We start from the raw sequence: 17,071 nt of genomic DNA on the forward strand, positions 1-17,071 counted from the left end.
ACTTGTCTGCAAGTCTGTTTATCTAAACATATAAGGGATGACCCTCAGGCAGTATCACTTGAAATTTCATGTCCATTTAGATTTTACGCTGCATTTTTTAATACTACAGAACCCAAAGATTGAAATTGAGAGGGTAAGGAAACATATCCATTCTTGCATTCCCAGGGCATGTGTTCAGTCTTTACAAATGTAGTTCTTTTTCTGTTGCTCATAGCAGACATTCTATAGAATCACTAAAACAAAACAAAAAAAAAAAAAACCTCTCCCCTGAACATCGGAAAGGCACGTGGTGACACAAGGAAGGGAATTCTGGAGTATTCCTACAGTACAGTATCCTGGGGCACAAATGACCCCAAGAAATTCTTCCAGAATGCAGTACTTACTGTACACTCACATAGTTATTTCTTCATACACCTACTTCCAGTGTAAAACCTGACAGTTATTTTGCTTCAGCACACTGCATAATAGTATGAAATAGTGTAAAAGAATTATATATATATATATATTTTAAAAAAGTATATTTAAAAAAAAATCAATATGATTTTTTTTTAATTACTTTTGAACTTTACCACTCATTTACAAGTCTGCCCTTCCAGCAGCACAAGTCGCCAGATATCTGGCTGAGATTTAGTTCAAGAATGGATAGTTATCAACAATTTTGAAGTTGTGAAAATTTCTCTTTGCAGATATGAAATTCAGGAAAGAGATGCAGTGTTATAGTCTGCATTACAGAGATGTCAGGATATTGGAGAGGCTCTCTAAAAGTGGGCAGATGTACTGAAGAAAGCTCACCCTTGCACTCTTATTAATGATTTCTAAGACTGTTAAGGGTCATTATCAAAGGCAAGCTTATGTATTAGTGCATTAACTGCATTTAACAGTTTTAAATACTGTTTGTACTCAGTTGGAACTCAGAATGTACTGTCATTAGCAAGTATTTCTATCTGCATTTTCCATACAAACAGAGTTTTGAAAGGGATTCTTGAACCTTTAAGAAATACTTGAGAAAGGCAAGGAAAAAAAAAAAAGACTGAATTAAGTCTAACAATAAGTCTAACAGTGTAATGAATGTACTAGTTGTACTAGATATACTACATCCATCATTAAAATAACAGCTATCCTTACACTTCTATAATTCTGAAAGCCTCACTCAATAATAGTTCCACTAAGCATCTCACATGTCCTGTTCTCAAGTTGGCAGATGATTCCTGTATCTCCTTATCTTTCTGCTATTATTTCATTGACTTAAAACTGTGATGAGAGTTAGAAACATGACATAGAGTTGAAAAGTTGTTTTTTTATTTTTATTTTTATTTTTTTTTATTTAAATATGGTAAAGAAATACAGAATCTGAAGGGAAAATTACATGCTAGGTTGAAGTAAACTAAATTCAGCCATGGATGGCTAGAAACAAGTTTTCTAGATGTTTTAATAATTGAAGGCTAAATGTCCATCCACATTACTTTGACATTTTCTAAAATTTTTGAAGTGTTGCCTTGAATGTCATTTTTAATACACATTTTCCTTCAACAAAACACAGGTAGCTAGAAGAAGGGAAAAGGAAAAGAAAAATATCAGTTTTCAAGTCAAGTGTGCTTTAAGTTGATGCAGAATTTATTGCTTTGTTGAACTTCTCATATTCTTATCCCCAAATTTCTCTTACTGTGAAATTTCAAGAGATTTTTTTTTTTTTTCCAGTTTTTGTTCCAGCTAGCAATCTGAAGATTCTGTTACTGCAAGGTATGATTTCCTAGTTCACTATTTTCTGCGCTTGTGTCTCTTGGTAGTCTCTTTCCTTGCTGAGCACAACTGTAGTATTTGGAAGTAAAAGCAGTCCTACATGCTTATTTCACAGTGTTGCTAAGTTTTAAACAAGGTTTTCAAAACAGTCTGTATTTCCTTGGGATTTTTCATTGGGAGCTCAGAAATATGAATTCTGCAGTGCTTACTCACTTGTTGACTTAAGGTAAAACTACTACTTGGGCTACAAAAGCAATCAGTTTCTGCATGAGTTCTGAGGTCGGTCTCTGCCAGGCTCAGACTGTTTTTGCTGACTTCTAGAGATTTGTCAAGTGATTATCATACTGGAGGAAAAGATTGACAAAATCTGCAAGCCTGGAGGGAGAGGAAAAAAGAACAACAAAGAACTGAGAGAGAGAGATGTTTTTATTTCAATTGGGCGAACATTGTAATTGTGACAAATATGAGTACTTGTGTGCCCCTGTGGCGCAGTGGTAGGAATGCCGCGTTGCAACACAGGAGGCTCGAATTCCGGGGGGTTGGACTCGACGATCTCTAAGGTCCCTTCCAACCCGCACGAGACTATGATACTATGATACTACGATACTTTTCCATCAGTATGAACACTATGTATATAGACATAAGTTTTTTTCTTGAAGCCATCTGGTGCAGGCATAAAATAGTGCTGAAACTAATGAAGAGGAAAAACGAAATATAAGATTTATTTTTATCTTTATATACTATTTCAGTGTTTAATTTTGATTGACTTGCAGTTAAAATAGACATGAGCATTAATACTCATGAGTAATGAACTGCTCCCTCTCTTTTTGCTGCTCCCCAAAAGTCAGAAACAGGTTTTCAAAACTGCTGAAAACCATTGATATTCTACTAATATCAATGCTGTCTCCTGCTTATCTTGTAGAAGCTGGAGTCAAGAAGAATGATGTTAAAGTTTCTAAGTATATGAAAAAAGGCTCTCAGACATAAGTAAATATAATTCCATTTTTATATCAGAAAAAGCTGGATGAAGTCCTCCACATGGAAAAGAAAGAAATGACACAAACAATGTGACAGGGTAGAAAAAGAATTAAATTTTCCGTATTTTTTTTTTATATAGACTCTTCTATGCAAACCATTTAAATTTAGCTTTGTCCCCAGATTATTTGTGAAGAAGGATGTATTATCAATTATACAGAAAGTATTGAAACTTTGAAATAAAACTGTTAGACTGGTTTGTAGTCATACCTAGTATAGGTATAGTGGAGCATTAAGCAGGCTGCAATTGGCACCACCTGCTCTAATCTCCAGGTGCTTCCCTCTCCTGTCCCAACTTTAATTTTGCCTTTTGTACAAAGTGGGTCAGTATCAACAAGGTAGCAAAGGTTGCTGTCATAGTTGTTATTTGTTCTTCACTAAAAAACATTCCAGACTTAAAGAAATTTCATTGTTTCCCTCCACTAACAACCTTGGGAATAAAGCATCTGTCTCAGACTTGGCTTCTTTGGCAATTTCTTGCTTCTCTGTGCTATTCATGGTTGGCAGTTTGGGCACTGAAAGCATGGGACAGCTGTTTTCATTCCTCTTCTTGGCACTATAGAGTATATCTATACTCATAAATTAAACATGCTCAGGACTGCTCTTGGCACTGAGGCCAGCTGGAATGGAGCATCCCGTACCGATGCTATTATGCTATTTCCCCCTCCTACAGTGGTGACATCATCCAGACTGCCTAATAGGAGCAGTCCTTGGCCTGTTGTAGCTCCCAGCTGTGCAGAGCAATTGTCTGGGAGAGTCATAGCCTACCCTGAGCCAGAAGCGCAGCAGAGACTTTTTAACAATGTATATGATTATATTCCAATTGTTTGGAATATTCCCTGTGTGATTCTACTGTAAATGCAGTTACATCATTCTTTACCAGAAAGAAACAGCAAGTACAAAGAATATCTTCTGACAAACCACTATTCCATTAATAGGCATCCAACAGTTGTACATCTGCATATACAGAACATCACTTTTTCTAAAAATCTACTAGCAAAATGTAATTTATTTATTTATTTTTTTTTTAACACCTGCAGCTTGTACCATCAGATGTGTGTCTGAATATTTGTGTCTCTGATGAGATCGCTGTGAAAACTGTTGAGGCTTAAAAGTACTAAAAGCCGCAATTCGCTCCCCTCAAGACTGAGAGCTTCTGTTTCATTAGTTTCAGCTAGTTATGTAATTTCACAGCTTGCGCACAAAAATAGGAAATATTAATTAGCAATTTTCTTTTTGTTTTAGAAAAAAGCCATACAAACTACTTGAAAGCTGCTGCCAGGTTATTCCGATGCACAGAGGAAAATTGTTAATGGTATTAGAAAGTACTGAAGAAATTAAGCATCTAGCCTTGGGGAACATAAGTTAGCATGCTTTTAATTGATTATAAAATTTGGGGAAACATTCTTCAAAGAAAAATAATTTTAGAGCAGAGTATTTCAATAAGAATGTGTCAATTAAAAAAAAAAGTGTGATAAACTAAAAATAGGTTTATACTGTTTCTAACACTATAAGGATCTAACACTGTCTTAAAAGCATGTTTTCTACAGAATTGATTCACGCTGTATAGAAATCTCTTAAACCTTTCAACCTCTTTTGTTGAACTGAGAGTAGCAAATTTTAATCTCAGCTACACTGGTGTGAATAGAAAGAAATTTCTTGGAAGTTAGCAGAGTTACACCTAATATATACTAGTGTGAGGACCAAATTGAGCACACACAGTCATGATATGAAACAAAAAGCCTGTTGGCCTTCATCTGGGATCACTAAAACTGCTTGCTAGTCAGTCTATTCAATGGCACCTCAAACACTGACTGGAATTTTTAAATGTTCATTAATATTATGCTGCTTTTTCATTCTTTATCCTATTTGTATTTTAGAAGTTTCTTGTCTAATTGGAATAAGTGTTTTACTGTTGTTTTTGTATGATTATATTAATCTCTCATATAGAGAGAGGATAGTGGAAATCAGCCAACTGTTGCTTTACAAATGTACTAACACATTTTAGCCTACTTTAATTAAAAATTTCCTAGAATGTATTCATTTACACATAAGAGCAGAAGTCATATTTTATTTCTGAAGGAGTAAAGGCTTAAAAATAGGTGATATGATGCATCTCACTGGTAATTTCTGTTCTTGTGCAATCTAAAATTAGGTATCTAAGCTTCAGCAAATGCTACTTTGTTGGCCATAAATAGGGTCTCTTTCATCCTCTTTGTTGGCTTATTTTATTTGTAGTTATGTTTCCCGTACTTGGTACTTGGGAGAAAAGACAAGCTATCTCAAATTTGTTGCCTAAGTACCTGAAAATGTAAGGTAAGATTTTTGAGTGTTTGCAGTCAAAAAAGAAATGTAGAATTATAGAATGGCTTGGCTTGGAAGTGATCCCAAGGATCATGAAATTCCAATCACCCTGCCACAGGCAGGGCTGCCAGCCTACAGATCTGATACTGGATGAGGCTGCCAAAGGCCCCATTCAACCTGGTCTTAAGAGGTGGCATCCACAGTCTCTCTGGGCAGCCTGCTCCAGCACCCCACCACGCTATGAAGAATTTCCTCCTGACATCTAATTAAAACCTTCCCTCCTTGAGCTTAAAACTATTTTCGCTTTTCCTAGCACTATCGACTGGAGTAAAAAGTTGATTCCCTTCCTGTTTATAATACTCTTTTAAATATTACAATGAGATCTCATAGCCTCTTCTTTCTCCAGTCTGAACAAACTCAGTCTCTCTTTGTTCAGGAGGTGCTCCAGCACTCTAATAATCTTTGTGGCCCTCCTCTGAACCCTCTCCAGCAACTCCATATCTTTCCTGTATTGGGGATGCAGTATTCCGGATGGGGCCTCATGAAGGCAGAGTAGAGAGGGATAATCGCCTCCCTTGTCTCTGCTGGCCACCTCTCTTCTGATGGATCCCAGGATACCATTGGCGTAGTATAAACAGAATCAGTGCTAATGTTGTTTCCTGAAATTTAACTCCAAAAAAGTCCAATAAATTAACCTACCCCTCTGTCTTGGACTTTGAAAGATGTGGCATATGAGTATGAATTCTCACAAGAACAAAGACTAAAGCAGCTATTGTTTCACAGTAAAACAGACTCTCAATCTAGTTTAAATGGAGTCTCATATCATCTATGTAGTGGAATTCCAGGGTCACAGCCTGAACCAATGGAAGAGTATGTGAGTGCCTGGAGCGGTGGAGGATCTAGAGCCACCCTCCTTCCATGCAATCTGAGTCTGTGTGGGTTCCCCCCTTTCACCTGCCCCTTCTCCCCTGTGGTACGACTGTACAAACAGGAGAGGGCCACATGAAAAATCTAATCAGAAATCATCAAAATGTTTGCAAGTAATTGCTTACTATTAATCTTGATGTAGTCCATAGTCTAATCAACTATTCAATTTTATCAGCCTTTTTTTTAATCCAGTGAGATCAAAGAAAAGTTAGTGAGACAAATATCCATTAAAAGACTTTTTAACCTTGCACCTCAAAGCTACATTTTATAAAAAATAGCAATTTATTTTCTGATCAATATATTCTTTCAGTAAATAATACATAAATTACATTTTAAATTACAAAAGAACAATCTGTGCCTATTTGAAATTCAGAAAACACACAGATTATGTTTTCAGGTGGCAAAAGCTCCAGGGTTCCCTGGCTGTCTTTTGTGTTACACAGTCTTGAAGAGTGCTAAGGGCTGGCAGATGCTTATCAAACATTCATGTAAACACCGATATCAAAGCTATTGTTTTCTGCTACTGGCTCCTTACAGAGGTCAGCATGGAATATAATTAAAGGAAAGCCATAGACAGGAACATCATGCCATGAGCTTCTGTAAGATTAGAGGACTTGCTGTTCTCTCCAATAAACAATGAGAGTGCAAGTGAAGAAAAAGATTCAGAAATTAAGGATTAAGGGTAGAATTTTTGAAAATGCTTATGTTCTTTTTAGAACATATCTGATTAAAACACAATTTCTCCCAAGCTACTTACATTCTATATTTCTCCTTCAAAATAGGATGTTTAAATTAAAAAATCACCTTGCACTTCAGTATCTGACTGTAGGCATGTGGATTATACTTTTCAATTTTTATTTATTTTTTTTGTTTTTGTATGTCAAAAGATAGGCGATGAAGAATAAAGGAAGGGATAATTACTAAGGCATTGAAGCCACTTGCAAAGCCCATTTATGTACTTTAGATTTAGAACAACAGAAGGGCTCTCTCAGTGCACAGGAAGGCACTATAAATGTTCTCTGTTTAGTAGCAGAAATAGTAGTACCACTACTAAGTAAGTCCAAGGAAAAGCAACTTCTGTTCTCAGATGAAAACTGGATGAGCTGTCCAGGCAAACCAGGCATTTGAAATTGTCTAGAAGGAGCATTTGCCTTGAAATTCCTAGAGTCCAGTATCCTGTGTGTCTTTTTGTGCTGAGAATTTCACAATTCCAGAATTTTCATGTGAAAGAGGAAGATATATGAGAGAAAGAATTGTCTGGTATACCGCAATATTATACACAATGTCCACATGAATCTAACCGTATTCACAGCTACTACTTACTAAATACATGGTACTCAGGCTTTAGAATAACCTTGTAGTTAAAGTCATTCAGAATTTAGTTGACATCCCTATTGGACTAGCCAGTTAGTTATAAAATAATTCAGGAGTGGATTTAATGTAAAATAGATTTTTGAAATAGTCACCTGAACGCTTTCTTTGACTTTAGTGACTTTTGAATAAAATCACTTTCATATTTCTCTGAATATATGTAAACAGAGATAGGTGGATTTCAGAATCAGGCCAAAGAGAAAACAATGGCAGTCTTTGTAGATTCATTTTGTCTTTTTTTTTTTTTTTTTTCCTCTTCTGCAGTATATTATTTAAAATTCTTTATTTTTGCTTCTTTGATTTGATCATTAAATTATGACTTTTTTTCTTTGTATATTAATTCTGTGTGGTAACATTTGTAAATTTTATACAGCTATCCTATAAATACAACATCCATAGGCAAGCACTGCTGGCATTCGTTGAGGTTACAGTAATTTCATTTGTGTCTGACCCAACATTGCTCAGAGCTGCAAAGGTAATCTTTTCAGTATTTCAGCAGTTCTGTGTTATAGGCTTCACCCTTCACTGCACAAACATTTATCCTACTCTCTGAAATGACAAACCTTGTTGAAGGGGCATAGTGGTAAATTAAACAATATATTCCCACATTACTACTCTTATAATAAAAAACTTTTTTTCTTATATCCAATCTAAATCTCCCTTCTGTTAGTTCAAAACCATTTCCCTTTGTCCCGTCACAACAGATCCAGATGAAGAATCTGTCCCCTTCTTTCTTACAGCCCCCCTCCAAATACTGAAAGCCTAATAATTGGGTCTCCCTGGAGCCTTTTCCAGGCTGAACAGCCTGAGCTCTCAGCCTATCCTCATAAGGGAGGTATTCTATCTCTTCGATCATTTTTGTGTCTCTACTCTGAATGTGCCAGTACAGGTCTATATCTCTCCTGTACTGAGGACTCCACATCTGGTTGCAGCACTCCACATGAGTATAGTACTCCAGGATTAAGATACTTGTAAATACTTACCTGTAAAATTGGATTTGTGTTACTTTAGAAGATCTTACAGTAGATGGCAGACAGCTAGGCCTGCAATATGTAAATGAGCATGTTTGATATGATGAACAGCAGTACTTCCAAAAATACATTATTGTTATATTCCCCAACACTGCTGCTCAGAGTCACGCTCCAGTGAATTGTAATGATTTCATCACTTAGTAGAAGTTGTTTTCAAAGCTACTGTGAAGTGCAAGTTAAAACACTAACAGCAAGATTGTTTATTTTTGAAGTCCTTTTCAATTTTTGGTAATAGTGTAATAACTCCTGTTTATGTATATAGGCAGAATATAACCCCCCAAGTTCCCACTCTTAGTCATGGCTTTTTTGCTGTGTATTTGCTGCCACAGCTACATTTTTCATATTGAAACTAAATGAAAATAGACAATTCATTATGTATCTGTAAGTTAGAAGTTTGAAGATGACATTAGTCTTAAAGTATCTGTTTCAGTATCTGTGTATGCTTTTTATTCACTTTCTGAATAATAGGTTAGAAAATTCCAAACTCTCTTATGTCTCCATAAGTATTGACAGAACTACTGATAACAATAGTCACTGATCAGTCTGATGTGGATCCAAGTATTTGGTGTATCTTTATAAAGTTTTAGATGTAGAATTTGTGCAAGTATTTCACTCACTTTCTTTTATTTATGCCAGTGATTTAATAATTTAGAAATAATATCATCAAGTAATATTAGTTCTTGTGGAACTGTGGTTTTCAAAAATTCTTTTTAATTGGAAAACACTGCTTGCCTACTAAAAATTGCAGACATATTTCTTGGAAATTGCAAACATAAAGCTAGATGTGCAAATTTTCATTTGTGGGGTAAAGTGAAAAGGAAATTAAATCATATGAAATTAAATCAAATGACAACATAGTGAATGCTGCCTCTTTAGTAGATACTTCCCATCAAACTATCTTTCTGAATTCTTTAGAACAAATCCTGGGTATTGTATAAGCTTATATAGTATACATAAGTATAGAGTAATATTCAGATGTGAAAAAGCAAAGATTATATTGTAACATACATAAACAGGATTTTCATTAACATGTCATATATGGCAGGCTTTCTGCTCTATTTATTATTCACATAGCATTTTATTGTCTTATTATGGGACAACAGAACTCATTAAAATACGTATAAATGTGTTAAGGCAGTCAAGAGAAGAAAGGTCAGATAACTTGCAAAGAAAGATGGAATTCTGGAACTGTTTAAGGAGTAAAAGAATAAGACGAAGATAGGTCCATAAATTTTGGAATGTAAAAAAAGTCAACATTTTATTCCCAGTTGGAAAGATCTAATTCCAGTTCATCGCTTTCTCCAAGAAACTTACAACAGAAGATTACACAAAATTATAAATAACTGTCAAGGATAAGTGGATATTAGATTTTCATTAGATTTAGTCTCTTCTCTGGGTATCTCCTTTGCTTTTTCTCAGTTGCTTTTTTGGCAGTTCAATCAAAATCAGCATATGATCATACCAATAACTGATACTGCATGGATTAAAAAACAAAGAGATAAAATGACTGTGAGTAATACACAGTTTTAAGTATCTGAGATCAATGGACTGATTATTATGTATTTCAGTAGTGAATTTATTCCTTCTTGAAAAAAGGAGTCAAGCAGTGAAATAGTATTTCTGAATTAAGAAACACAAGAATTCCCTCTGTTATTATTTTAATGAAGACTTCAATTAGAATTGTTCAGAATTTATGCACTGAGTTGACTACAGCAAAAAATAGTTGAAAGCTGTAATTGGACACTAGAAACTTCAGTTTCCCCTTTTATAAACTTAAGACGTCTTGATCTGTTAACCTAGATGAAGCAGACTTGTTGCTCAGGGACTGAGTTTGCCTTCCCTTCAGGTTCTCAGCAGAATATTTACAACATTGCAGATTTTTTGGTTGTATTTTATGAGGCATATTCTGCTAGTTATGGATGCTCTTTTTTATTTTGAAAGCAAAGAAGCTAGTACAGTACATTTAACAGAGTCTGTTGTCAACTACTGAGATTTATGCAGAACTGCAGCAAAGTATTTTGATGACATTGAATGCGAATCATTTACAGCAAAGTCTAAATGTGAACAAAATACAGATGACAAGATGACAAGGTACAAGATGACATACACATTTGCTGCGTGAGCGCTCACCAATAATTATAAATGAAAATGTACTCTTTATAATGGCTTATGCAAAATGGCATATACTCTTATGAGCTAAGCAAAGAGAAATGCTGACAACTGTAATACTGCCGCACTGCTTTCCTTCTTTCTATACAGATAATTCCAAAAGCATTTTTCTTTCTTATATTTTTTCTTATAAAATAGCATCTAATTGCATTGATTAGAGAATGTAGCTGTTTCCTATGTATGTTTCACTTTCAACATCCAATGAGGCTGCTACTATAGAATTTTTTTTTTAAGAGGACAATACTCATTTTTCAAGCAAGACAATCTTATTAAAGAAACAGTATCTCTTCATAAAAAGCTTAAATCAGAAGAAAGTCTATGTGAAGCTGATTTTTTTTTTCTTGTGTTGCTCAAAACAGCCCCAACTGATCTTTTTCCTTTTTAAGTGATTATTTATCCTGTATATAATGGGACAGAGAAACTGGGTTCCACTTAGCTACTGAAGACTGAGAATTTCAGTCAAGGTCTTAAAATCAGAGGTCCTCTTTGTTGTGCATGCATAAAAGGTCTGAACAGTGAATCAACAGGAACCTTTCCTACTGATATCTGTTTATCCCACAGTACTTGTCTTAAAATTTATGGTTTAATGTCATCTCTTCAAGCACAAGTTTTCTTCTCTGTTCCTCCTGTAGTTTCTGGCAAAATATTTTCAGCAAAAAGCTGATACGTGGCATGTATTCTTGTTTACAGTGTGTTGCATGAATGTTTAGACCTCTTTTATAACCTTAAAACTCTACTTGTTCTTAATCTAAGCTTCATCTGTCCTTGGTGGTATAGTCACCTTCAAGAAGAGTAAATTTCAGTGGTGTTCTGAAATTCTAACATTAACTTTTGTATGCCAAGGAAATTGAAAAGTTGGGGAACAGTGAGTGACATTTTGACATATGACATGCTGGAATAGTCTCAAAAATTTTGATGCACATAGTATTGAAGAATATCAGTAAAATAAAGTGAGGAAAGCAGTGTGAAAGCATCATAAAGAGAAAAAAGTAGAGATATGTCATGAATGTGATAAAAAGGGTTAATCTGCTTATTTTTATCAAGAAGATGGGGGAGTAACTCAGTTACAGGGACTGGAGACACTGGCTAGGGAAAAATTATTAAACCTTGCAGAGAGATGCAAAACAAGAACTAGTGGCTAAAAACTGAAACTAGAGAAATTAGAAAAAGATTAGGCAGACCTGCATAGTTGTGTGGTTTTTTTTTTGTTTTTGTTTTGTTTTTGTTTGTTTGTTTCTAAATGAGTCAGTAACCACTGGAACAAGCTACCCAAGGGGGATGTCAGCTTCTTCCTTTCTTAGTAAATCCAGATTAGGCCTGGTTGCCTTTTCAGAAGGTACAGCTTATTCAAAAAGTGATCATGATCTAGCCAAGTAGTAGTCACTGAGTTCAATGTACAAATAATGGGATAAAATATTATAGTGTAGCATAGTGTAATGGTGTTACTTTAAATCTATTGAGCTTAAAAACAAACAAACAAACAAAATCCTGTAACTAGCATGCACTAAGATACATGACATAACTATTATGAAGTGTTTTTCATTCCATTTTTACCATCCTGCAAGTTTCTTTAAATAACACTTTTTTTCAAAGAAGCCTATCTGAGATCTTACAAGTGAATATGCCATTGACAAGGAAAGTTTGTTTTCAGTTGCAGATATCTGCTCTAAACTGAAGAAAAGCATTATCTAACGGGCTATTTCAAAGCTGAACATTTGCAGATTCTGATGGAAAGTACTAGTTTATCTAAACAAGATATTAAGAACTCATGATGTACATACATTGTGAAATGAGCAGTTTTCTTGCACAGAATTGCTGGACATTAGAATGATTAATCAATATTAGTCAGTGCAGCATGTAAACAATTACATTTATTCACCAGGAGTTAACATGCATGACAGCCAGCAGTCTGTGAACTAGGGTTACTAGGGTGACCTTATACTCATTCATATGTAGCACTGTGCTGAACTTCTACCTATTTATTTACTACTAAGTTCTTTACTGATGTTATCCTTCAGTAAGAGACAGATGAAAGATTATAACATTAAATCCTTGAAAAAATATAAATAAAATTAAATGTCGAAGGAAAAGAGCCCATGACACTTTTCATATTGATTGTTAACAGTTATTGTTTTAACTGTTATTTTATGTCAGTTTAGTCCTTCTTTCAAATTTTAATAGCTTCTAAGAACAAAATTTAAACTTGCATTAAATAGTTTTGTCACTGACAACCTATACTCTTTGAGATGCTGAGTAGCAATTGCTATTATTTTCCTAATGTAATGCACAACAAACAAGTTTTCATCTTGTACTCCTTTACTTATTTGCAAAGGGTGTGACCATTTTAACCCAGCTATTCACAACGATGTTCTCTGTTCTGCTATGTGCTACAGTACTGTAAAACTGGTCATTAAAGTACTGAAATCAGTAAATTATTGGATCTACTCAATTACCTGGTGTGAGAACCCTTGACATCAATATATTTGAAACAAATTGATTAGTTCTATCCTATTAAATGCCTGTGTATTCATTACCACACAAAGCCAGATTCTTAGGCCTTTCATGCGTCAAATAGGACAGAAAGCTTAGATTTCTATGCATCCCTGTATGTATATTGCAGGGAGCTTTCCATCCATTATGAAAATTGCTGTCTATTTGAATATGTACTGTGCTGAATGTTATCATGACTGCCTGCATCTAAATTACTACACTGAAATATCCCACTCAGAGCATTTTTAATGAAACATTACTCTTCTTGTTTTATAACATTAGCTAGTTGTTTGATATTTATAATATGGTGCAATATATCAGCCTCTCTCTTCACCATTCTCCATATATGCATTTTTATGTAACGTATATGAAATGGGTTTATATTTTATTTCTGCTCTCTCTGTGTTATGCTGTTGAAGCCTGTCTGTACCACTCTTAAGTGGTATCTGTAAAGGACCTTGATGTCTTCCATCTTGACCTGTATTATGGAGATTCTTTTATACTACAGGAATGTAATTTATTCTTAGACACTATCCAATAATTTGTGGCTGGATACCACCATGCGCTTTCGTAAAAGACTTGCAGTGCTGAGAGAAATTTGTTATGTGCTCATAGGGAAGTGTAGAAGGCTGACTGTTCCTGAAAAAAGAGGGCTCTTGACTTTCAACTAGGCAGAAAGCTTTGCAAGTTCAAACTTGCAGCAATACAGCACTCACAATCTCAGACTCACTCCTTTCTGAACCATGAACCAGAGAGCTTCACTAGCTGTTTTTTTTTTTCTTTTTCTTTCTTTCTTTCTTTCTTTCTTTTTTTTTTTTTTTTTTAATTTCCCCTTTATTTTTTTTAGGTCTCTGAATAGCACCCAGAAGATGGAAAGTATCTGCTTTTGAGTTGAAACCGGTACATTTTTGGAGAACATACTGTAGTGCAGGAAGGTGAGACTGCTGTTGAGATGAGACTTCTCAGTCTTTAGCTACTGTGATCATTCTGGGATGAAATAATTACTATTTCAGCTGTATCTTCCTATTTTCTCAGCATGGTACAAGTGTTAAAATGTTTATAAATGTATTTTACTTTCGGTGAAAAATCCACAATTTGGATGTTCATTGTATACATCTGGGAAGTGATGGTCCTGTGGTGACCTGTAGAGAATTAGCTGTCACATTTGGGCTCCAAGTCCTGCAGAACAATAACTTGTGAGAGCTGGTAAGACAGGACTGAGGAAGCAGAAACCTTACTGTGGGGAGTTCATCTCTGGTCTGTCTGACAGTCTTGATCCAGCTACCCCACAGAGCAGGCAGCAGGACTACATGATATTATAGCCTAGTTAATAAGGAATAATGATTCTACTGCTATTTTTTGGAAGCTAGCTCGGGAGTCTCTGCATAGTACTACACTACTGTGTACATATTTCCTAAGAGCAGTAAGGCAGATATAATAACATAGTTACATAGCTTTAAGTGTATGTATTTGAAACATGACCTAAAGTGTAGTATGCTTTAGGAAATGTTTTGACTGAATGTTATCCCACTGATAAACATCTATTGCTCAAACCCAAGCCTTTTCTGAATATGGATTTTTTTCAATATATTTCCAGTGGAAATATGTTTTACTATACATTTTATCTTCCCATTTAGTTACCTCTCCAAGAAAAAAATCCTTCATCCAGCTTGTCAAAGCCCATATAGAGTTTCACTGGAAATAATTGAAAGCAGGTTTATTTTCCTGTACTGTAAAAACACAACACTGTATTTCCATTTTAATTATTTCTTCTAACTAAAGTAATCTCTAATGGTTGTTGGGATAAAAATTGACATCACAGATCTTGTTGGTAAAAGTTTTACATTATACTGTTCCGGAGTTCGTTTTCACCCAGATTTATTAAATAAATACCATAGAATCATTTGAATGGACATTTAAAAGTCATCTACTCCAACTCCTCTGCAATTATCAGGGGCACCTACAGATAGATGAGGTTACTCAGGGCCCCCTCCATCCTGACCCTGAATATCTCCAAGGACAGGGCATCCACCACCTTAATTGGCAATTTATTCCAGTGATTCACTGTCCATATTGTAAGAAACTTTTTTCTTATATGCTAGCTAAATCTCCCCTTTCTTAATTTGAAATCATTTCCCATTGTCCTATCACAACCGGATCACCTCCCTTGACTTGCTGACCATGTTTCTTTTGATGCAGCCCAGGATACAATTGGCTTTCTGGGCTACAAAGGCATGTTTCTGCCTCATGTACATCTTACCATCCACCAGTACTCAGCAGGGCCACACTCAATCCTTTTGTCTCCCAGCTTGTATTGACAATAGGGATTGCCGCGCTCCAGGTTCAAGGACTTGCACTTCTCTTTGTGTAAGCTCATGAGTTTCTCCTCTGCTCACTGCTTGACCCTGTCCAGGTCTCTATCACAAGATTCTCTATGTTTTTTGTTTTTTGTTTTTTTTTTTTAATTTTAGCATATTGATCAATATATATTTCTCCCAAAGTGGTATACATTTTGATAAGCAGTGATGATGGGAAGAAAAATATCTTTCACTATATTTTTACAATTGTATCCTGACCCCCATACTCTTCATTCCTCAACTTGAATAATTATTTCAAATTGACAGTTTCACTACAGACTCAATGAAATACTTTTTTTTTTTTTTTTCCAAAAGAAGAACTAGATTTGTTATAGGTTAAAGCTTTTTGAACTGAGAAAATTAAACTCCATATGTGTAACAGCTGAGTAACCAAAAAATCAATTTGGAATTACAGTACTTTTTAGGTTATTTTTTTAGAATGTTTGTTTTCTCTTCACTGGAGACTATTAGCTCAATGAAGATGTTAGTTTGAAACAGTTATGAGAATAGGTATAATTGAGGCTATATTTATTTAAATATCTTCACTTGCCTGTAAAAGTTTTGTTTAACTAGCATTATTGAGGTATTCCATATAACATTTGTAGATGTGAATGCTGGTTTTGAAAAGACCATCAATACATTTGAGCAAGATCAGTGGGAAACTGCATTTATTTATTTCAGTGATAAGTCAGGTATAGATCTGAAATTTGATCATGCATCACTTTAAAGTATATTGTGGCAAACCTTCCAGCTTTATGAATTGGCGACAGTGTTCACTTTCCCCTTTTTAAACTTTTGGAAATATTTTGTGGGAGAAATTGAATAAATTACTGACAAGCTGTTGACACCTTTTAAAATACCCTTTAAAAATTGCATTTTCTTTTACAATTTAAATTAACAGTAAGATTATTCTTTCTATTGCTGTTAGTAGATTTGACAGTGACAGTTTTAGCTGAACATTGGACAGTATTTTTAAATTTCAGCAAAAATATTAACAATTCTTTGAAAAGGGAGAAAACATTGTTTTTTGTTTTTTTCCCCTTATCTTCACAAAACAAGTCTTTTTTTTTTCTTTTTCTTTTTTTTTCTTTTTCTTTTTCTTTTTCTTTTTCTTTTTCTTTTTCTTTTTCTTTTTCTTTTTCTTTTTCCTTTTCTTTTTCTTTTTCTTTTTCTTTTTCTTTTTCACAACTATGAACATGTCTAAACCTGGATATGGAACAGGTAACACAAACTAAACACTACCAGGCAGGAAAGTAGGCAGCAACTCTGACAGAAATAAAAGTACTGGGGAAAACAAGGTTGGTTTCTTATTCTTTGATTATGTTCTTAAGTCAGGGAATGAGACCCATTGTATGTTTGCTTATGGTTTCTGTACAAAACATTATATTTAATAGGCACACCATGCTGTGATTGTTGCTTCTTCTCAATGCTTGTTCCAAGCAGAAAAAAATAGCACATAATGACATCCATCGACCCTTGCTTAAAGTTTATGGAGAAAAAAAAGTGAACGTGAGCACAATGCAGCATCAGGAGGCACATTCAGCAGTAGTGACAGCATTGTGAAAGACAAGCCATGTTCTGGACAGCCCTGAACAGCTACCGCACAACAAAATGAAGAAAAAGAAAAAGAAAAAGAAAAAGAAAAAA

The 17,071-nt window shown here is 34.8% G+C and overlaps 1 long non-coding RNA gene across 5 annotated transcripts in view; it reads left to right on the forward strand.

Moving 5' to 3' along the window:
* LOC116653488 overlaps positions 1 to 17,071 on the forward strand; it is a 53,621-nt gene that overhangs the window by 9,956 nt on the left and 26,594 nt on the right. For 4 of the 5 annotated variants that reach the window (XR_004307401.1, XR_004307403.1, XR_004307402.1 and 1 more), the window contains exons 3-4: positions 1,699 to 1,740; positions 13,915 to 14,002. This is a non-coding gene — a long non-coding RNA (uncharacterized LOC116653488). The remainder of the gene's footprint in view (positions 1 to 1,698; positions 1,741 to 13,914; positions 14,003 to 17,071) is intronic. The other variant, XR_004307405.1, reaches the window with a different exon arrangement.

Source organism: Coturnix japonica, chromosome 5, assembly GCF_001577835.2.
Source record: "Coturnix japonica isolate 7356 chromosome 5, Coturnix japonica 2.1, whole genome shotgun sequence".
NCBI classification, from domain to species: domain Eukaryota; kingdom Metazoa; phylum Chordata; class Aves; order Galliformes; family Phasianidae; genus Coturnix; species Coturnix japonica.